This window comes from Mustela nivalis (assembly GCF_964662115.1).
Source record: "Mustela nivalis genome assembly, chromosome: 20".
NCBI classification, from domain to species: Eukaryota; Metazoa; Chordata; class Mammalia; order Carnivora; family Mustelidae; genus Mustela; species Mustela nivalis.
The window spans coordinates 37067929-37088121 of NC_139039.1; the positions used below are offsets into that span (position 1 = coordinate 37067929).

General features: G+C 39.6%; 1 long non-coding RNA gene across 1 annotated transcript in view; it reads left to right on the plus strand.

Annotated features, from left to right (window-relative positions):
* The window catches only part of LOC309855231, a 96196-nt gene that overhangs the window by 3372 nt on the left and 72631 nt on the right, over positions 1-20193 (plus strand). The gene's annotated exons all lie outside the window — the stretch shown is intronic.

Below are 20193 nucleotides of genomic sequence, written 5' to 3' on the forward strand. Positions count from 1 at the left end.
ATTTTTTTTCCTTTGCTCATTTGCTTTATTTCTTAAATTCGACATGAGTAAAATCATATGGTATTTCTCTTTTTCTGACTAGCTTATTTCACCGAGCATAATACTGAGCATAATGTTTTTTCTGCTAACCCCATTCATGTTGTTGAAAATGGCAAAATTTCATTTTTTATGACTGAATAATAAATAGTCCATTGTATATACATAGCACATCTTTTGTATCCAATTCACCTAACAATGCTACCATAATTTGGCTATTGTAAATAATGCTTCCATAAATATAGGGGTGCATATCTCCTTTTAAACTAGTGTTTAATATTCTTTGGGTAAATACCCAGTAGTGGAATTACTGGATGGTAGGGTAGTTCTATTTTTAACTTTTTGATGAACCTCCATACTGTGTTCCATAGTGGCTGCACCAGTTTGCTTTCCTACCAACAATGCAACAGGTTTCCTTTTTTCTCCACGTCCTTGCCAACACACTTTTTTTCCTGTGGTTTTCATTTTAGCCATTCTGACAGGTGTGAGGTGATAGCTCATTGTATTTCTTATTTGTATTTCCTTGATGATGGGTGATGTTGGATATCTCTTCATGTGTCTGTTGGCCATCTATACATCTTCTTTGGAAAGATGTCTGTTCATGTCTTCTGCCCATTTTTAAATTGGATCATTCATTTTTGTTTATTGAGTTTTACTCTTCTATATATATATATTTTTGAATACCTTTTTTGGTATTTTGGGGTATGTCATTTGCAAATATCTTCTCCCATTCTGTTTGTTGTCTTTTAATTTTGTTAGTTGTTTCCTTTACTGTGAAGAAGCTTTTTATTTTGATGTAATCCCAAAACTTTATTTTTGCTTTATTTCCTCCCTTGCCTCAGGACACATCTAGAAAAATATTGCTTCAGTTACTATGAAAGAAATTACTACCCATATTCTTTCCTAGGAGTCTTTAGGATTTTCTCTTTCAATTATTTTGAGTTATCTAATTTGTCGGCAGATATTATTTCAGGTTATTTTCTTATGATCTTTGGTATTCCTCTGTTATCAGTTACAATATCTCCTCTTTCATTTCTGGTTTTCTTTGAGTCTTCTCTCTCTTTTTTTTTTTTTTTAAAGATTTATTTATTTGACAGAGAGAAATCACAAGTAGACAGAGAGGCAGCCAGAGAGAGAGAGAGAGAGAGGGAAGCAAGCTCCCTGCTGAGCAGAGAGCCCGATGCGGGACTCGATCCCAGGACCCTGAGATCATGACCCGAGCCGAAGGCAGCGGCTTAATCCACTGAGCCACCCAGGTGCCCCACGTCTTCTCTCTTTTTATCTTAGCTTGTCTATCTGAATGTTTCAATTTTATCTTTAAAATCTGGAGAATATTCAAAGGTGCTAAAGAATATGTATTCTGCTACCTTTGGATAGAATGTTTTATTTAGGACTTTTGGGTCCATTTGGTCTAAAGTACAATTCAATTCTAGTGTTTTCTTTATGATGTTTTGTCTAGATGATCTACCCATTTTTGAAATTGACATATTGAAGTCCCCTAGTAATATTGTATTGTTGTCCACTTTCCCCTTCAGATCTTTTAATATTTGCTTTGTCTACTTAGGTTCTCTGATGTCAGGTGTATAAATATTTACAAATGTTACATCCTCTTGTTGAATTGGCTACTTTATCATCATATATGACCCTCTTTGTCTCCTGTTACAGTTTTTGACTGGGGTGTTAGGTATGCAGTCCAACCCCTTGTTTCATGGGGAGAAGCTGGGAGTCAGAATTACCCCCTAATTTTATGGTGCTATGCTAGACGTGAAGTTTATGGTAACACTGTGTCTTACTTAGCCTTTCCTGCCTGCTCTTATGCGTATGTATACATACACATAAGAGTATGTATACATACACATGTATGTATATATATGTATGTATGTATATATGTACATATGTGTAGGAGTCACTCAGCTAGTTTCTAAGTTTCTCATAAAATAAACTAGTGAATTGCTTTGTGTGTAGCTATATGTACCAGAGTATAATGTAACTTTATCTTTCAATCTGTTTTTAGGTATAATTTTGGGGAATTTCAAAGAAAATAGTACACAAAATAAGAATAACTTCCAAGAAGATTTTGCTCTGATTTTGAAAATTAACATATTGGTCATTCTTGACATCTTGCCTTTAGCAATGGCATGGATGGGGTATGATGCTAAGTGAAATAAGTTAGTCAGAGAAAGACAAATACCATATGATTTCACTATATGTGGAACTTAAGAAACAAAATAAATGAGCAAGGGGGAAAAAGACATAAACCAAGAAACAGACTCTTATCTTTAGAGAACAAAGTGGTGGTGACCAGAGGGGGAGTGGGGGATGGGTTAAATAAGTGATGGCAATTAAGCGGTGCACTTGTGATGAGCTCCAGTTCAATTAAAATAAAAACTAAAATATGTATACACACACACACACACACACACACACACACACACTGATATATATAACAACATCCTTTCTCATAATACATTATAAAGTATTTTATACAGTGGTGCTTTCTCTGTGCATAAATTTCAAAAGATAAATATTAACTAAAAAGGGTGCAATGCATCTACCCTAGTTTTAGGAGGCAGTCTAAACAGTGGTCACCTGAATGACAACAGAGCCGTTTGTTAATAGAGTTCCTTAAATTTTGGATGGATGAAAAAAAAATTTTTTTGGATGATTGAAACTGAAACCATATATATATATATATATATATATATATATATACACACACACACACACAGAGACCATGTGATTATGTACTTAACTCTCTATATTTAGACATTGCCAGAAGAATGTCAGACATTCCAAGTCCCCCAAACACTGGGAACCAAATAATGGGTCATTTATATATTGTTCTTTACACAGTTTTTAAGGACAGTTGTTATGTAAGGCATTTTAAATTTACTTTGTCCGTTCTTCATTGCAAAACAAACCAGTCCTTGTCTTTACTTATTACTTTATCATCTAAATTTAGATTCGTTAAAGTAAAATGTTGATGTTTGAACCTTGTGCACAATTTTTTGAAACTCATATCCTTTATAGAAGAGAGAATTTTAACCAAAGGAATTAGGAAGATAATATCTAAAAGGCTCTTTATAACCACTTCTCTCTCCTGGCAACACCTTGGGCTGGCAGGGTTGAATGAAACCAGACTTCCTTGTTTGTTGATAGAAAAGGTCCCAGGCTCCCAGGCTGACTCCTAATGCATGCGTAGTTGGGCTTTGCCAGTTACTCAGAGAAACCAAAATGTACCCCACTTGATAAAGTGGAGTCAGCAAGCTGAGCTGCTGGTTGACAGGGAGGGAGGTCAGACAGGGCGGCACTAGCTATGACTTCTTCTTTCTCTTCACCCCTAGTAACTACTAAAGCTTGTTGTTGGGTAAAATCAGTGGTTTCCTGGAGTTATGGAATATCCCAGGACATTAAGAATAAGGGGGTAGGAACATCAGGATGAGCTAACTACCATTATAAACAATCCCCAAATTTTAATACAGTATGTTTATTTTGCACAGGTACTGAAGGCATTAGGAGCCAGGGCTATAAGGGATTTATGCAAAATCTGTCCACATTCCACATGTAAAACCTGTGGGTATAACTCATTAACATGACCTCACTGATGTTCAGTAGAGGCTGACTTTATGCTGAGGAGAGAGAGAATGGAACATGATAGCAGTTTTTTTTTCCATATTATAATTAGTAAAAGGAATTAACTAATAAATACATTTTACATGATATTTTCCTTAATTCCTAAAAAGAGTTCTGCATAGTACGATGCAGCAAAACCGAGAACTTGGAAATAGACATGAATAGCTATGCCTCGCTGATTGTTGACCAAGATGTAGAAAGAATTCAGTGCAAGGAGAGCCTTTTCCAAATACGATACTAGAGCTATTGCACATTAATAGGCAAGATGTAAACCTCACCTTAAACCCTACACTTTATGAAAAGATTAATTCAAAATGAATCACAGGGGGCGCCAGGGTGGCTCAGTGGGTTAAGCTTCTGCCTTCAGCTTGGGTCATGATCTCAGGGTCCTGGGATCGAGCCCCGCATTGGGCTCTCTGCTCAGCGGGAAGCCTACTTCTTCCTCTCCCACTCTCACTCCTTCTGCTTGTGTTCCATCTGTCTCTGTCAAATAAATAAATAAAATCTTAAAAAAAGAAAAAAGATGAGTTGCCAAACATTCAGATTTTTACATTGGTATATATGGAATACTTTCATATTAATATAATTCTTTATCTTTAAAATTAGATGATATCAAATTCTTATCTTTAAAATTCTGCTGCTAGAGTATTAATAAATGTGCTCTTTATCTGAATGTAATGCACAATTTACATTTTTACTAAAATTGCAGGTTACCTAAATAAAATTTAAGAAATATCCTGTATTGAATAAAAATGTATAACAGTTGAGGAATACCAATAAAAATAGACATATATGTACTTGTTCTTTATATCCCAATAGGAATTTTTTTATATTCATTTAAAATACAGGGAAATTACGCCATATTTGTCTCCCTCTTCCAAATAAGTAGCTTCTTTGCTAAATATAAAAATATATTGGTGTGAGAAACGTTTGTTTCTTAGTATCCTCTAATATTGTGATGGACTATTTGCTTCATTAATTATAAAATTTTTTCAAGGTTCTGAAAGCCCAGAACCTTTTGAAGTGATTTGGTAGCTTAATCTACATTTACCAGACAACAGATATGTGGTTTCAAATCCATTTTGCACACAAAAGTGATGCATTCTCTCATAATCAATTCTATAAATAAATATAATTTTTGTCATTCTGACATGGTCATATTTGTCATTATCAGTTAAAATTCAAATAGAGAGGGGCACCTGGGTGGCTCAGTGGGATAAAGCCTCTGCCTTCGGCTCAGGTTGTGATCCCAGGGTCCTGGGATTGAGCCTCGCATTGGGCTCTCTGCTCAGCAGGGAGCTTGCTTCTCTGCTTGCCTGTCTACTTGTGATCTGTCATAAATAAAACCTTTAAAAAAAATTCAAATAAAGAAAATTCCTTTTCAAATCATAATATTTTTTCAAATCATAAAATTTTGCATTTCTGAGCATATTTAGCAGCTCTTTCTCTGAATAAAGTGCTTATGAATTTTATGATTGAACTGGATCAATATTATTATTTCTTCCAGAAATTAATTGGCCTGCATTTACTTTCTTCTTGTCCTTTGAATGAAACTGCTTCTAGTTTATTCCTTTTACTTAAATTTTTTACTTACATGTTTACTTATATTTCTCTCTGAAATAAGGGCAGGGAAATGAATTTCTCCCAATATTAGAGAAAGGACACATTTACAATGTTATTTACATTTTGAGGGATAGCCATAAATGGAAGAAAATAAAAGAGTGCTGAGTCCTCGGATTGAAAAAAAAAATCGTAATAAAATTTGACTGTAACCAAATAAGTAAGATCACTTTTAAGAGAATCATATTGCTCAAGAGACCCACATCCAAGTCTCAAAAAAATGACTCTTCAGTGTGGCCAATAGAGTCTCAAACAGTGACTCCAGCGTTCATGGGCAGTGAGCCTGCGGGGTCTGCGCAGACCCTTGTCCTCTGAGGGTGAGAATCAGCCATAAGCGGACATCTTCCTTCTGATGCTGTACAAGTTCAGGACCAGAGATAGCTGTGTGGCCCCCCATCCTTCTCCTTCCCAAGGGGCTGTGTTTATCATGGTGACGTTCTTCTGTCCTATCACTGTGGATTGTGTGAGTGCAAGGGAGATTCCTTTTTCGTCAAGTTTTCTCTCCGACAAGAGCAATAGCAGGGGAATTTCATATGAGTAAAATGGTGTCATTCAGGGATCCTAGACTTTGACCTTGACGCTGTGACTGGTGGGATTTAGATTCTCTCCCTGGGGAACAGGGTGAGTGCAGCTTATGTGAAGAGAGTGTACTGAGTCAGAGGTCGTGTTTAGAAGGACACAGACGGTTTTTGTTACTTTTTCCCATGAAAAAAATCAATTTCTCTTTCTTCTGGGTGTATGATAGAATTGCACTCCTCAGCCTTCTTTGAAGTTAACGGAGGTAATGTCACATGTCAGCCAAAGAAATGGGAACAAAGGGGACTGAATCTCTCCTGGGCAGAAACTGTAAAGGCCGTGCACAGTTCACGCTCATACGTGCGTGTGTTCCCGGAGACGGACCCCAGCAGCTGAGCGGTGCCGACGCTGCCGACGGGTATTCTCCCCCGGCCTGCATCAGCCGTGGAATGGTGGAGGTCGGCAAGACCTCGCCTGTCCTGGTGAATTAACTCCAGGTACATGCAGATTGCACTCAAAGGAGACATAACGCAGTCCTTATTAACATAGATGGAAATATAGTGACATCAAACGCTAGGGAGCCCGAGAGACTGTTTTACATTAGGGAGCTGGCCCATGTGATTGTGGGGCCCTCAAGTCCACGTTCCGCAAGGCAGGCGGGCAGGCTGGAGACGCAGGGTAGAGCTGACGCTATAGTTCAGGTCTGCAAGCGGTCTGCAGGCAGGATCTCTTCCTCGGCGAGCCTCACTCTTTCCTCTGAAGACCTTCCCCTTACTGACTGAAGCCCACCCACAGTCAGGCAGCTAGCCTGTACTTTCAACGTCTACTGATTTTAATGTGAAGCCCTTGTAACCAAATACCTCCACTGTAGGGCGCCTGGGTGGCTCTCTAGGTTAATCGTCACACTCTTTTTTTTTTTTTTTTTTAATCATCAGACTCTTGATTTAGACTCAGGTCATATCTCAGGGTGGTGAGATTGAGCCCGACCTTGAGCTCTGCGCTGGGCATGGAGCCTGCTTAGGATTGTCTCTCTTTCTCTCCCTATCCCCCATGCCCTCACTCCCACTCACGCTCTCTCTTAAAAAAACTAACAAACAAAAAACAATAGAAAGCAAAAAAGCTTCATAGCAATATCTTGACTGGTGTTTGACCAAATATCTGGGAATTAAAAGCTAGCCATGTCGGCACACACATTCATCATGAGAGGAGCACAGTGGGTGTATCTGGGAACGATTCAGTATTTCCTTCCCCTTCTTGCATTTTAATAAATATGTGAGGTAGAGAGGTGTTCTCTCTGGGAGGTAAAATGTGTCTGTGTAGAAGGAACACATTTTTGCAGATATGCTTCCTATCAGCTTCAGTGTGGGGGAGAGCACGAGAGAGAAGCTTAAGAAGATCCCTCTCTGTCTCCTGAGGTAAGCGGCCCGTCCCATCAGACTAACCATGAGGAAGCATCTAGTGTCAGAATGCAGTCTCGCGTTCTTCCTGTGTTAAGGCTGAATCCCTAGAGCGGACTACCTACCCAAACTGCAGTCTCGTCATCGGTGTGTGTCTGTGAGAAGACAGCTTGGTCTCTGGACTCCCAGTAGGTACGGACCTTCATCAGCACCTCTTCCTGAAGCCAAAGCCATACTCCTGAAGGAGGAAAAAACCAAAAACAAGTAAACTGAAATATGTTGTTTGTAAGTGGCTCTTCTTTTCTCATCTAAAAAGTCACAGAAGCCATGATCTTTTTTCTCTCTGCCCTTTTTGTTTAAGGCAGGGTCATCTTCACTGGAATCTACTGTAGATTTGAGATTCACTCCCTCTACCGTTATTATGGGAAATATTGATAAACCCTCAGAAAAGTTAACCAGTTGGGCTTTTTGGCTGGAATTCTTTTAGTTTGAAATCCTGGTTTTTTTATTCCTGTGTTTTTTATTTTAAAGATAATTCCCAGAAAAACTGATCCCGCTGAAGAAATATAAGTGAAAATTAGAACTATAATTCATTTAATCATCAATAAATGCATATAACCTTTTAAATCCAAATGATAGATGCATGTAATAAAAATATAGTATAGTATTCTATTCTAGGTTATTCCTTAACGTAGAGGTGTTGATTTTGTGATAATAGCTCAAGTTACTTACTTCTGTACTGAAAAATCTAATGTTACAGAACTATTCATCCTGAAAATGACAGCCTCTCACCGTACCTCTCGTCATCCTGTTCAACTTTCTTTATTCATTGTATCATTTCCTTGTTTTACGTGAACAATATCATCTTGATTATTTGTGAGGATGCTTACTAGAGTTGTTTTCTTTTCTTTCACTAGCTACCTCCGTTTGCGAAGTGTTGAGTTGTTCTGCTTACCTTGTCCTCTTCTGCCTTTGCTCTTTGCAGCACTGGGCTTTCTCCTGTGACTGCACATCTTGACTGTACCACTGGTTGGTTTCTCTAACCACAGCAGAGGTTCCCATATCACCAAGGCTGTGAAGTCACTGGCATACCTTAGATATTCACATTAGGATGTCTGCTGCAAGAATACAGTCGCAAGTGCAAGGATTTGACCAAACTTGAGACAGAGTAATTCAGTAGGAGAGTAAGTGGACCGTGTAAGAGCGCCAGTCAGGGAGCCTGGCTTGAGCCCTGGAGCCGCCATGTACGTGGGGGGTGAGGGTTGGGGGACAGGCGGCCTTCTTAACTTCTCCATGCGTCTGTTTCTGAACAAGGATAATACCTGCTAGAGGCTTTAGTCCATTTGGGCTGCTGTAACTGAACACCAAAGGCTGTTGGCTTATAAACAACACAGACTTACTTTCCACGGTCCTAGAGGCTGAAAGGTCTGCATCCAGACCCCAGCACGTGTGGTGTGTGGAGCGAGCACACTGCCTGGTTCATAGACACCCGTATTCTCTCTGTGCCAGAAGGGACGCGGGTGTTCTCTTATGTCCCGTTTCTAAGGGGACGAATCCCCTTCATGGGGGCTCCCCTTTCACGTGACCTATCACCGCCCAGAGACCCCCACCTCCTAACACCATCACTTTGGCGGTTGGGTATCAACACAGTGGATTTTAGGGGGACACCCACACTCAGCCTGTGGCACAGATGTTTATTTCTTTCATTTTGCCAGGTTTGGCACTGAGTCTTTTCATTAGTCTTTGTGTAGTTTTTATTGTAATGGTGTTAAGTAAGAACTGTTAAAGATGGAGGAACTTGCAGTTAGATTCTAAAAAATTCTCCCAGGGATGTGAAGAAGAGGAGTCAGAATTTTGTGTGGCACAGAAGTTTGTCATTAACCACTAAGCTATACTGACTCTGTCCATGAGACTCCATTATGACGGCAGCAGTCCCCGTGTTCCCAGCACCCAAGAATTCAGTTCTGGGTTGTTGTTGTTGTTGTTGTTTTAATTTAATTTGATTTTTTTCATTGTTCCAAGATTCTTTGTTTATGCACCACACCCAGTGCTCCATGCAATATGTGCCTTCCTGAATACCCACCACCAGGCTCACCAACCCCCCAGCCCCTCCCCTCCGAAACCCTCAGAGTCCACAGTCTCTCATGGTTCATCTCCCCCTCCGATTTCCCTCAATTCACTTATCCTTTCTTTCTCCTAATGTCCTCCGTGTTATTCCTTATGCTTCACAAATAAGTGAAACCATGTGATAATTGACTTTCTCTGCTTGACTTATTTCACTCAGCATAATCTCCTCCAGTCCCATCCATGTTGATACAAAAGTTGGAGGCATAATACTGATGGAGGCATAATACTCCATAGTGTTTATGGACCACATCTTCCTTATCCATTTGTCTGTTGAAGGGCATCTCGGTTCCTTCCACAATTTGGCGACTGTGGCCATTGCTCTTATGAACATTGGGGTACAGATGGCTGTTCTTTTCACTCACTACATCTGTATCTTTGGGGGTAAATACCCAGTAGTGCAATGGCAGGGCCATAGGGAAGCTCTATTTTTAATTTTTTGAGGAATCTCCACACTGTTTTCCAAAGTGGCTGTACCAACTTGCCTTCCCACCAACAGTGTAGGAGGGTTCCCCTTTCTCCACATCCTCTCCAACACATGTTGATTACTGTTTAGTTGATGTTGGCCATTCTAACTGGTGTGAGGTGGTATCAGTTCTGATGAGGAGGTAAAACTTGCCCTCACCTCAGTCTTTGTGCATTTGTCCTTTATGTCAATAACATGGACCCATTTTCTTGATTTTTGTCTTAGCTTTCTTCCTGGCTATGCTGTCATTCATTTTCTTCGGTATGTGAACACATGGATATATCCCAGGAGAATGCTACTTGGGAGATGGACCAGTCCTCAAAATCCTGGCTCTTAAGTCCAAGAAAATCCTTCATCTGGGCTGTAGGGAGGATTCCTGATGTAATTCAGATGTTAGGAGTTTTGTAGGACAGTGAGACTGGTATGAAACATTGAATCCTACGCTTTTCAAAATCATCAGTTACTCGACAAGTAGAGTAAAACTTGATAAATATGAAAATGGATAATAAATTTTATTAACATCTCTAAAAATTTTGCAGTGGAAGAATCCTGGAAGACCATTACATAAACATTTCTATAGGTAGAATAACTTTTGAATATGGAGTAATATAAATGGTAATGCACAAAGTTAGCAAGTATGACATGATGGTTAAGTATACAATTGGGTAAAAATTTACCCAAAAATTTACCAAAAATTGTGGGTAAATTGGGGTTGTGTTAAGTGGTTATGGACAAAATTGGATGATCTGTCCCTGAGGATCAGTGGTGAAAGCAATCCCTTATGTTGTTTGCAAGGAAGTGGGTAGAGAAAATGTTCAAAGAACATAATATAGACAGATAATTCATGAAGTTAAAAAAAAGCATTAAAGTTCCTTTTTAATAATGTAAACAATCTTCAATAATATACCTTGAAGTAAATAGAAGGGAATCAGAGGCTCAGGTATTAGCATGGCAGAAAATCATAGCAAGAGACCTGCATTAGTCACTTATTTTCATGAGATTTTCTTTTATTTATTAATTTATTTTTATTTTTTTATAAACATATAATGTATTTTTATCCCCAGGGGTACAGGTTTGTGAATTGCCAGGTTTACACACTTCACAGCACTCACCATAGCACATGCCCTCCCCAATGTTCATAACCCACAACCTTCAGTTTGTTTTGTGATATTAAGAGTCATTTATGGTTTCTTATTTCATTTATTCTTTTCCTACCCCCAGACCCCCCATGTTGCATCTCCACTTCCTCATATCAGTGAGATCACATGATAATTGTCTTTCTCCGATTGATTTACTTCGCTCAGCATAATACCCTCTAGTTCCATGCACATTGTCGCAAATGGCAAGATTTCATTTCTTTTGATGGCTGCATAGTATTCCATTGTATGTATATATAACACATCTTCTTGATCCATTCATCTGTTGATGGACATCTAGGTTCTTTCCATAGTTTGGCTATTGTGGACATTGCTGCTATAAACATTTGGGTGCACGTGCCCCTTCAGATCACTACGTTTGTATCTTTAGGGTAAATACCCTGTAGTGCAATTGCTGGGTCATAGGGTAGCTCTATTTTTAACTTTTTGAGGAAAATCCATGCTGTTTTCCAGAGTGGCTGCACCAGCTTGCATTCCCACCAACAGTGTAGGAGGATTCCCCTTTCTCCGCATCCTCGCCAGCATCTGTCATTTTCTGACTTGTTAATTATAGCCATTCTGACTGGTGTGAGGTTGGATCTCATTGTGGTTTTGATTTGTATTTCCCTGATGCTGAGTGATGAGGAACATTTTTTCATGTGTCTGTTTTCTGTTCATGTCCTTTGCCCATTTTCATGAGATTTTTTTTTAAAGATTTTATTTATTTATTTGACAGACAGGATCACAAGTAGGCAGAGAGGCAGGCAGAGAGAGAAAGGAGGAAGCAGGCTCCCTGCTGAGCAGAGAGCCCGATGCGCGACTCGATCCCAGGACCCTGAAATCATGACCTGAGCCAAAGGCAGCGGCTTAACCCACTGAGCCACCCAGGCGCCCCTTCATGAGATTTTCTTAATTCTACTTCACTGTTGCTGTAAAAGATGCCAGAACATGTATACATTAGCTAATCATTGCAGGCATATGCCTGATCCTCTCTTCCTCTTTTTTTACACCTTGTTAATGAAGGTACTTGCTAGTTCACATGATTAATGGAATCTAAATCATTCTGGTGTTTTGATGGAAGGAATTCTGGGTCAAGATTAGTTTTAACATTTCAGAGTTGACTGTGAAAATGAAAGGATTTGTACTCAGAGAACTTACAGGAACTACCTATCCTCCAAAACTATCTACTGGCCACGTCTTCATGACCAGTGAACTTAAAGTGGGAGGAGGCTTGTTGCTAGGCCAGTTAAGTAAGGATGGTCTTGCAAGTGTTTTTGAATTAACCAGGTGTCTTTGCACACGGGAGTAACAGGAGTCATTCCTGAAGATTTCCAGGAGATTAAATGTTTTGAAGACCGCTTTTCTTGACCCAAAAAATACCAAGCGATTAACAAAAAGTGAACGTTTATTTATAATAAAACATATTAAAATGATAGTAAGGTATCAAGAGAATCAAGACGATGAATCAAACAACGTACATGAAGCAGAAGTTGCCATTCGGACACCATCAGAGTTCACAAGCTATGACAGAGACGACCTGACTGGCTCTACGTCTAACACAAAAAGGGAATTTGTTGGTAAAAACACTCCCTTGAAAAATCTTTTCAAATATTTAAGGAAAGTAATACCAAATATACAAAATATTCCAGAAAACTGAAGAGAAGGGGAAATTAAGTGTATTCTATGAGGCTCCCATTACTCGAATATCAAAACCAAACATATTAACAGAAAAACAGAACAATATTCCTTATAAAATTTATACAAAAGTTTTAACAAATTTCCAGCATATCGAATACAGCAACACATAAAAAAGATAACATACAGTGAGTTGGGGGAGTTTGTTCAATATTAGAAAAGTAATCAATTTACACTGAAACATACTAAGAGACAAAAATGAAAAACCATGATCACATATATGAAAAGCATATAAAAAATTCAACATTTACCCCTGCTAAAACTTTCAGAAGCGTAGTAATAAAGGGAAAATTTTTAAAACTGATAAAGAGCATAAATGAAAACATATCATTAATATCAGAAGACAGAGTGAGGGGCTCCTGGGTGGCTTAGTGGGTTAAGCCTCTGCCTTCAGCTTGGGTCATGATCCCGGGGTCCTGGGATCAAGCCCCGCATCGGGCTCTCTGCTCAGCAGGGAGCCTGCTTCCTCTTTTCTCTGCCTACTTTTGATCTCTGTCTGTCAAATAAATAAATAAAATCTTTAAAAAAAAAAAAGAGTGATTTTCCCTTGATATCAGGACAGAGACAGGAATGTACACTCTCATGACATTAATTCAAAATCATGTTAATGTTCTAATGACTTAAATGAAGCATGAGATATAAATAAAATAAAAAAGGAAGTAAGGACGATTCACAAGCTAGACTACATGGAAAATCCCATGGATTCTATCAAAGCACTAGAAGAATAAAGTACTAAGCTGAACCAATTTTCAGAATACAGTATCAACATACAACTATTCAGTTGTATTTCTATATGTGAGCAATGAACAAATGGAATTTGAAATTAAAATTATAATATGGTGTTAAAATATGAAGCACTTTGGGATAAAACATGTAAAGTTTATGCAAAACTCTACAATAAAAGCTACAAAATATTATTGAGAGTAATTAGGAAGGACATATGGAGAAATACATCATTTTTATGGATCGGAAAATTTAATACAGAATGTCAATTTTTTGCAAACTGATCTATAGATAGATGTAATAAGATTTCAGACAAAGGTGCAGCAGAATTTTATTGTAGAAAATAACATATGAGTTTTAAAATTTAAATGGAAATATAAATAAATGTCAAATGACTTTGAAAAAAGAGGACAAATTTGGGAACATTAAACTATCTGATTTTAAGACTTATTATAGAGTTATGATGGTGAAGAGAAGGTGTGGCGTTAGCATTAATAGAGGCAGATGCATCATTGGAACAAAAGAGTGATTCCAGATAAATAGTCGCAATGTATGATTGATTGATTTTTAACAAAAATGCAGTTGCAATTCAGTGAAAAAGAAGATAGTCTTTGTAAAATGAAAAGACAAAAACAAGCAAATAAACTTTATACATCATGCCGTATACAAATTAAGTGTCAGCACAGCGAACCTAACTTACCAGCTCTCCCAAAGAAAATAGAGAAAACCTTTGTGACTACAGGCTAAGCAAAGATTTTGTAGATGCAATGCCCAAAGAATGACCCATAAAACAACAAATTGATAAATTGGAGTTTATCAGAATTAAAACTTCACCCCGAAGAAGACACTTTGGGGTGTCTTCGGGGTTGAGGGAGAGTAGCAAGCCAAGAACTAGGAGAAAATATTTGCAAATTAGAAATCTGACAAAGGATTTTGTATGCAGAAAACACTTCAATGATGATCAAGACTCAATAAGAAGAAAAATAACCCTATAGATAAATGGGCAAAAAACACTAGAGCAGACAGTTCGCCAAAGAAGATATACACATAGCAATTTAGTAGTTGAAAGATACTTAACTCATTACTCATTTTAGGTAAATGCAGATGAAAACCACAATGAGAGGCCACTATCCACTCTTTAGAATGACTAAAGGGGAAAAAAATATTGTCTATACCTAGTCTGGGCAAGGATGTGTTGGAATTTGAACTTTCAAAGAAAAAAACGGGTGAAAATAATAATTATTAGAAAATAGTTCAACATTTTTTTAAAAAGCTAAACATACACTGACTGTATATGCATTTATTCCCGTCATAGTTATTTGCCCAAACAATATGAAAGTTTATGTTCATATAAAGACTTGTCAGTGAACATGCATGTCATCATTATTTTTATTACCCCAAAGCTGGAAACAACCCACCTGTTCATCAAAAGGTGGATGTAGGGACACCTGGGGGGCTCAGTTAGTTAAGCATCTGCCTTCTGCTTGGGTCATGATCCCAGGGTCGTGGGATTGAGCCCCACATCGGACTCCCTGCTCAGCGGGAAGTCTGCCTCTCCCTCTCCCCCTCCCCTGCTTGTGCTCTCTCTCTCTTGTTCTTTCTCTCATTCTCTCTTTCTCACCTTCTCTCAGATAAATAAATAAAAATCTTAAAGAAGGTGAATCTATACACTAATGGTGATGTAATTATACAATAGAATACTACTAAGAGATGAAAAAGAAGCCAGCTGTTGCTATAGCAACATGGATATATGTCAAAATAGTTGTGCTGTATAAAAGAAGCCATAGAAAAAGCAAATAATTCTGTGTACATAAAATTCTAGGAAGCTCCAACTGGTCAGTAGCCCCAGAGAGCAGCTCTGTGGTTGCTTATGAAGATGGTCATGGGTCAGCAGAGATGGGAGGCGGAGTCTACAGAGGGTCTGAGGGAAGTTCTTGAGATGGTAGGGATATTCATTTTTTGGTTGTGGTGATGTGTACGTATATAAAAACATATGCATTTCAAACATGGACCATTTATTTTAGGACAACTACACTTTAATAAAGCAATTAAAATAATCTGGAAAACATGTAAATTTAAAGAAATTGACATTTCCATAAACACCGCACACACACATTAGCAATATCTACATAGATTTACAATCTCTTTGAAATTTTCATATTGCCCTGACTTTGTTTCATTTTCTATAGAAAAAAAGAGAGAGGTAATTTACTCTCTACTATTTTCTTAAAGACTTACTTATTTGAGAAAGAGCGTACATAAGGTGCATGAGCTGGGAGAACACAGAGAGAGTGAGAGAGCGAGAATCCACTAAGCGTGGAGCCCAGTTTGGGGCTCAATCCCATAACCCCGAGATCATGACCTGAGCCAACACCAAGAGTTGGGCACTCGACCACCTTAGCCACCCAGGCGCCTCTAATCTCTAGTGTATATTGGTCAAAATTTGTAACGGACTCTTGGATGCATAAAACATACAGCTTTTCTCTCAGTACACTGTACTTCAACTGCAGTGTTCTCAAGCCTTTCAGGGCTAACAAGTTGTATGTCATATAATCGCCATCAAAACATAGAGTGATCGTACATATTGTAGCATTTCTCTACTGCCATAATGCTACTTACAGCATGACAAATACATACCAAACTCAGTGGTTTAGCGAAGAATTACTTTTTCTCATAGGTCTGTGGCTTGACTAGCATTTGGCTGGTCTAGTCTGGCTCAGCTACATGGCTGACCAACGTTGCTTCTTACTAGAGTTCTGTGGGTCCTCTGGTGGTCCTAATCCATGATTTTCTCATTGTCTTAACACTGGGAGCAAGGCAGGACATATTTCGCTCGTGGCAACATCAGGGGAGGAACGGGCAAGCAGGACTGCATTCGGTCTCTAAATGCCCAGGCCAGAATTGGCACATTGACATTTTTACTGCATTCCTTTGTATGAGCAAAGAGCCAAGGTAAGTGTAATGTCCCAATAATGAGATCGTAACCAATATGGAGATGACTAGCAATGCAAAGGAACAGAGCTAATTGTTCAGTCCATCACATGCTTTTATAATTTATGTACTGAACCACTACGGATATTCCTGCTAGGAGGTGACTTCTGTTTTGATTAGAACTGTGTTTTCTGCCTATGATTTTATACGTCTGATGGCTGGAAGAATTTTGCAAGTCTAACTGCTAGATACATACATTTCAAACTTTGTTTTTCGTATGCTATGCATATATTTACAATACCAAGTTTGGTTACAGGGACTCCACTCTTGGCCCTGGAAATTTGTCATAGTGTTGTATTGGTTGACAACATGGCCTAAAAAAAAATGCTGCTGGAAATCATTTATAAGCTGGAAGAGTTGTTCACAGAAGTAACCGCAGACCACATCATCACATTTCCCTTGTACTGGAAAGCAGAAGCCTGTGTAGCCACTGCCGTAGCCCCAGTACAGGGGAAATCGAGGCCAAGAACATCCAGGAGTGAAAATCGAAAGCTGTTGTCATGGATTGTGATTTTACAAAATTTAGCAAAAATATATGATTATCTGGACCCCAGAGTGCATTCCTCATAGGTCTTTGGAAACGGCTGAGCAGATGAGGGTCTCTTAACCTTAAGCAGCATTGGTTTCAAATCCGTCAGCCCAAACTTTCTATCCGTTCTTGTCTACTCAAGCTGCTTGCTTCTTGAGCTCGTTTTACAGGCAATTCGGTGGGAAGTCTGATAAATGTAGCTTCTGTATTTCGAACTCAGCGGGGTCAATTTAATTCAGACATTCACTAATAAGTACGGGATGCAAAACACTGGGTAGACAGGTGGTGCTGAGCGGGTCACAGATTTTGCCCACAGAGTATTGACCTCCTGGACAGCAGGGGTGGTCTGCTCCCAGTTAGAAGACTCATCAAGTCATATACATTAGTAGGTACAGATTTTTGTATTTAAAAGAGACAGGGTTGGGGTGCCTGGGTGGCTCAGTGGGTTAAGCCTCTGCCTTTGGCTCAGGTCATGATCTCAGGGTCCTGGGATCAAGTCCCGCCTCGGGCTCTCTACTCAGCAAGGAGCCTGCGTCCCTCTCTCTCTTTGCCTGCCTCTCTGCCTACTGGTGATCTCTGTCAAATAAATAAATAAAATATATTTTAAAAATAAAAATAAAAGAGGGTTAAAAAGAATATGTTGTTACAGTGTAGCAAAATGTTGGAAACTAGAGAAACAGAGGCAGGGAATTCCTGCGTGCTTGGCGATATACAAGGTGCCCAGTCTCCCCCATTTTATCTCTGTCTTTATGGTAGTCTTGGGAGCTAAGAACTTAAAGATCTCAGGGAGAGACTAACTTTACCATATGTGATTGCAGTCATACCAACTTTGGGATGGTATAGGTCAGTTACAAGTAACAAGTCCAGTTATGTCATTCCTTAGAAACGAAGAGCCAAGTCTTCCGTAGGCCTCCGCTCTCGGGACTGTCCTGCCCTCCACGTAAAGGTGAGATCTCAGCCGCCTGAGCTTCTTGCTTTAGCGCGGGCACGGCTTGCTCCCTGTGCTTGGAGAAATACAGAAGAGGTCACACCCTCTTTAGTTCATTTTCCATCAGTTTTCAAGTTGCAATCATTCCTCCTTAGTCCACTAGAAGATATGTCTTTTATCTATTTTTTATAGAAAAATAAGAAAGCAAAACTCATGTCTAAAAAATTCTTTGAGCGGCAGGTTTGATGGTGACACCTGTTCTCAATTTTGGCCAGATTTTCTGTGAAAACGGGTGCACAGATTTAAGTGGATTCCCTCCAGGGCATTATGTGATGGTCCCAGGGTGTTGCTCTCGCCTCTTCTCAGTGAGAGGCAACAATCAGGACATGAGGAGGCGAGAGACTTCACTCAGGTCCCTCGGTGGGATTTTCCGTAGCGCCTCCCAACCTCTGATACAAAGGATCAAGAATCCTGGAGATGATGTGATTTACCCGAAGTCGAACCTGATGCATGTGACAGGCCAAAATCCAATGTAGGCTGAACTGTCTCAGACCACTAAAAACAAGAAAATACTTCTATCTGGGAGAATTTGGGAGATGATTTTGAGAAGATGCATTTAAGTGGGACCTTGAAGAAAAAAATGAGTCATTTTAAGAGGGAGAGGTGATAGGAAAAGATGGTTTATGAACTGAGGCAGGGACCTGTAGGGTCTGCTTCAAGAGGCAGTAACGGAGGCCACTGTTAGCGAATAAGATGACTGGGGGGAGGCCTGAGAGAGAAAAAGTATGACAAGGTGCAGTCATAGCGGGCCTCACCCACCAGCATAAATTATTTAGGTTTTATACTGCACACAGTGAAGCTTCGGTGTAGGAACTTTTACCAGAAGTCTGCCTTCACTTTATTTGGGTAGATGGGAAGGTTCTTGTGTGCCAAGGTCCCCTCCAGATTCAAAGACGCGGAGACAGATGCAGCAGTCAGCCGAGGACGACACACAAAGATCAAGCCAGAGGGAGGGAGTCAGTGTGAACACACACAGTTCAGACAGACGTGAGAAAGAAGGACAGCACGATTAAGATGTGACAGAAAAAAAATGACAAACCGTTCTCACGAGAGACGGGAAGTCAGTGTGGTAAGCGCCTCCCTGGGAGCAGCGATGCCGGAGTGTGGAGTACAGACCGTGGCCTCCACAGTTACCTGTCGGTCGTGGAGCCTCTTCGTCTACCCCGGAGCTGGAGCCCGAGCCTCTGCTGCCTTTCCTGCTTCATCTCCTTGCCTTGTTCGGCTTCTCCGTAAAACAGGTCATAAAGATCGTGTTCCTCTTGGAGTTATTATACGATAATTTAAATAAAACGTTTACTCCACTGTGAACAGTACCTGGACATACATATGTGTTCTTTAAAAGCTTGTTGGAGGGGCGCTTGGGTGGCTTATTAGTTCATTAAGCGTCTCCCTTCAGCTCAGGTCATGATCCCAGGGTCGTGGGATCGAGTCCCGCCTCATCCTACCTGCTCAGTGAGGAGTCTGCTTCTCCCTCTCCCACTCCCCATGCTTGTGTTCCCTCTCTCACTTTCTCTGTCAAGTAAATAAATAAAATCTTTAAGAGAATTTTTAAAAAAGCTTGTTAGAAAAGAAACTTGCCGATAGTATGCCCTCTCCCTACTCCTCTGAATGAACCTCATTGCTGTCCCTCAGCACAAAGAATCTATTTAATCTCTGAAACAAGTTTGTCCTGTGACCGTAACATTCAGTGCAGTGTCCGTTCGAGTATTGTGACCATTGTGAGAATTGCCATCAAGTCAGTCTCAGTCCCTTTGTTCCTCACCGAAGTTACAGCATTATTTTTACATGCTAAGAAAAGGACAAGGGTTTTGTGGTGGGAGAGAAGCTATTTACTGAGCATATACTAAGTCCAGAGAATTTGAATATTAATTTAATTCTCACTATTGGAGCAGAAAGATAATGATTTTATATAACTAAACAGATTAGCGATCTGAGGTATGAAAGAGTTAAGTTACCTCTCCAAAGCCATCTGTGTGGTAAGTTAGAGCCTTGGAAAGAAGCTTAGAACCCAGATCTGTCTGGTTCCGCCTGACCCATTTGCTGGCGGAGGTGGTTGGAGCTGTGTCTGTGTTCACGGCCTTTCATGGGCATTCAGCTTCTCACCCACTAATCTGCTGATCCTAAAAGAGATATATGATGTTGTGGAGTTTTTTAAAATATTATTTTTCTATCTTCTTGGAGGGTTTTGTTTTGTTTTTGTTTTTTGAAGTTTTTTTTTTGTTTTTGTTTTTGTTTTTGTTTGTGTTCGTGTTTGTGTTTGGCCAAATTAACTAGCCTGAAATGACAGGAGAAGCAGGAACAGCTTTTTATCCAGACAACTTTGTTTTTCCCTCTTCGGT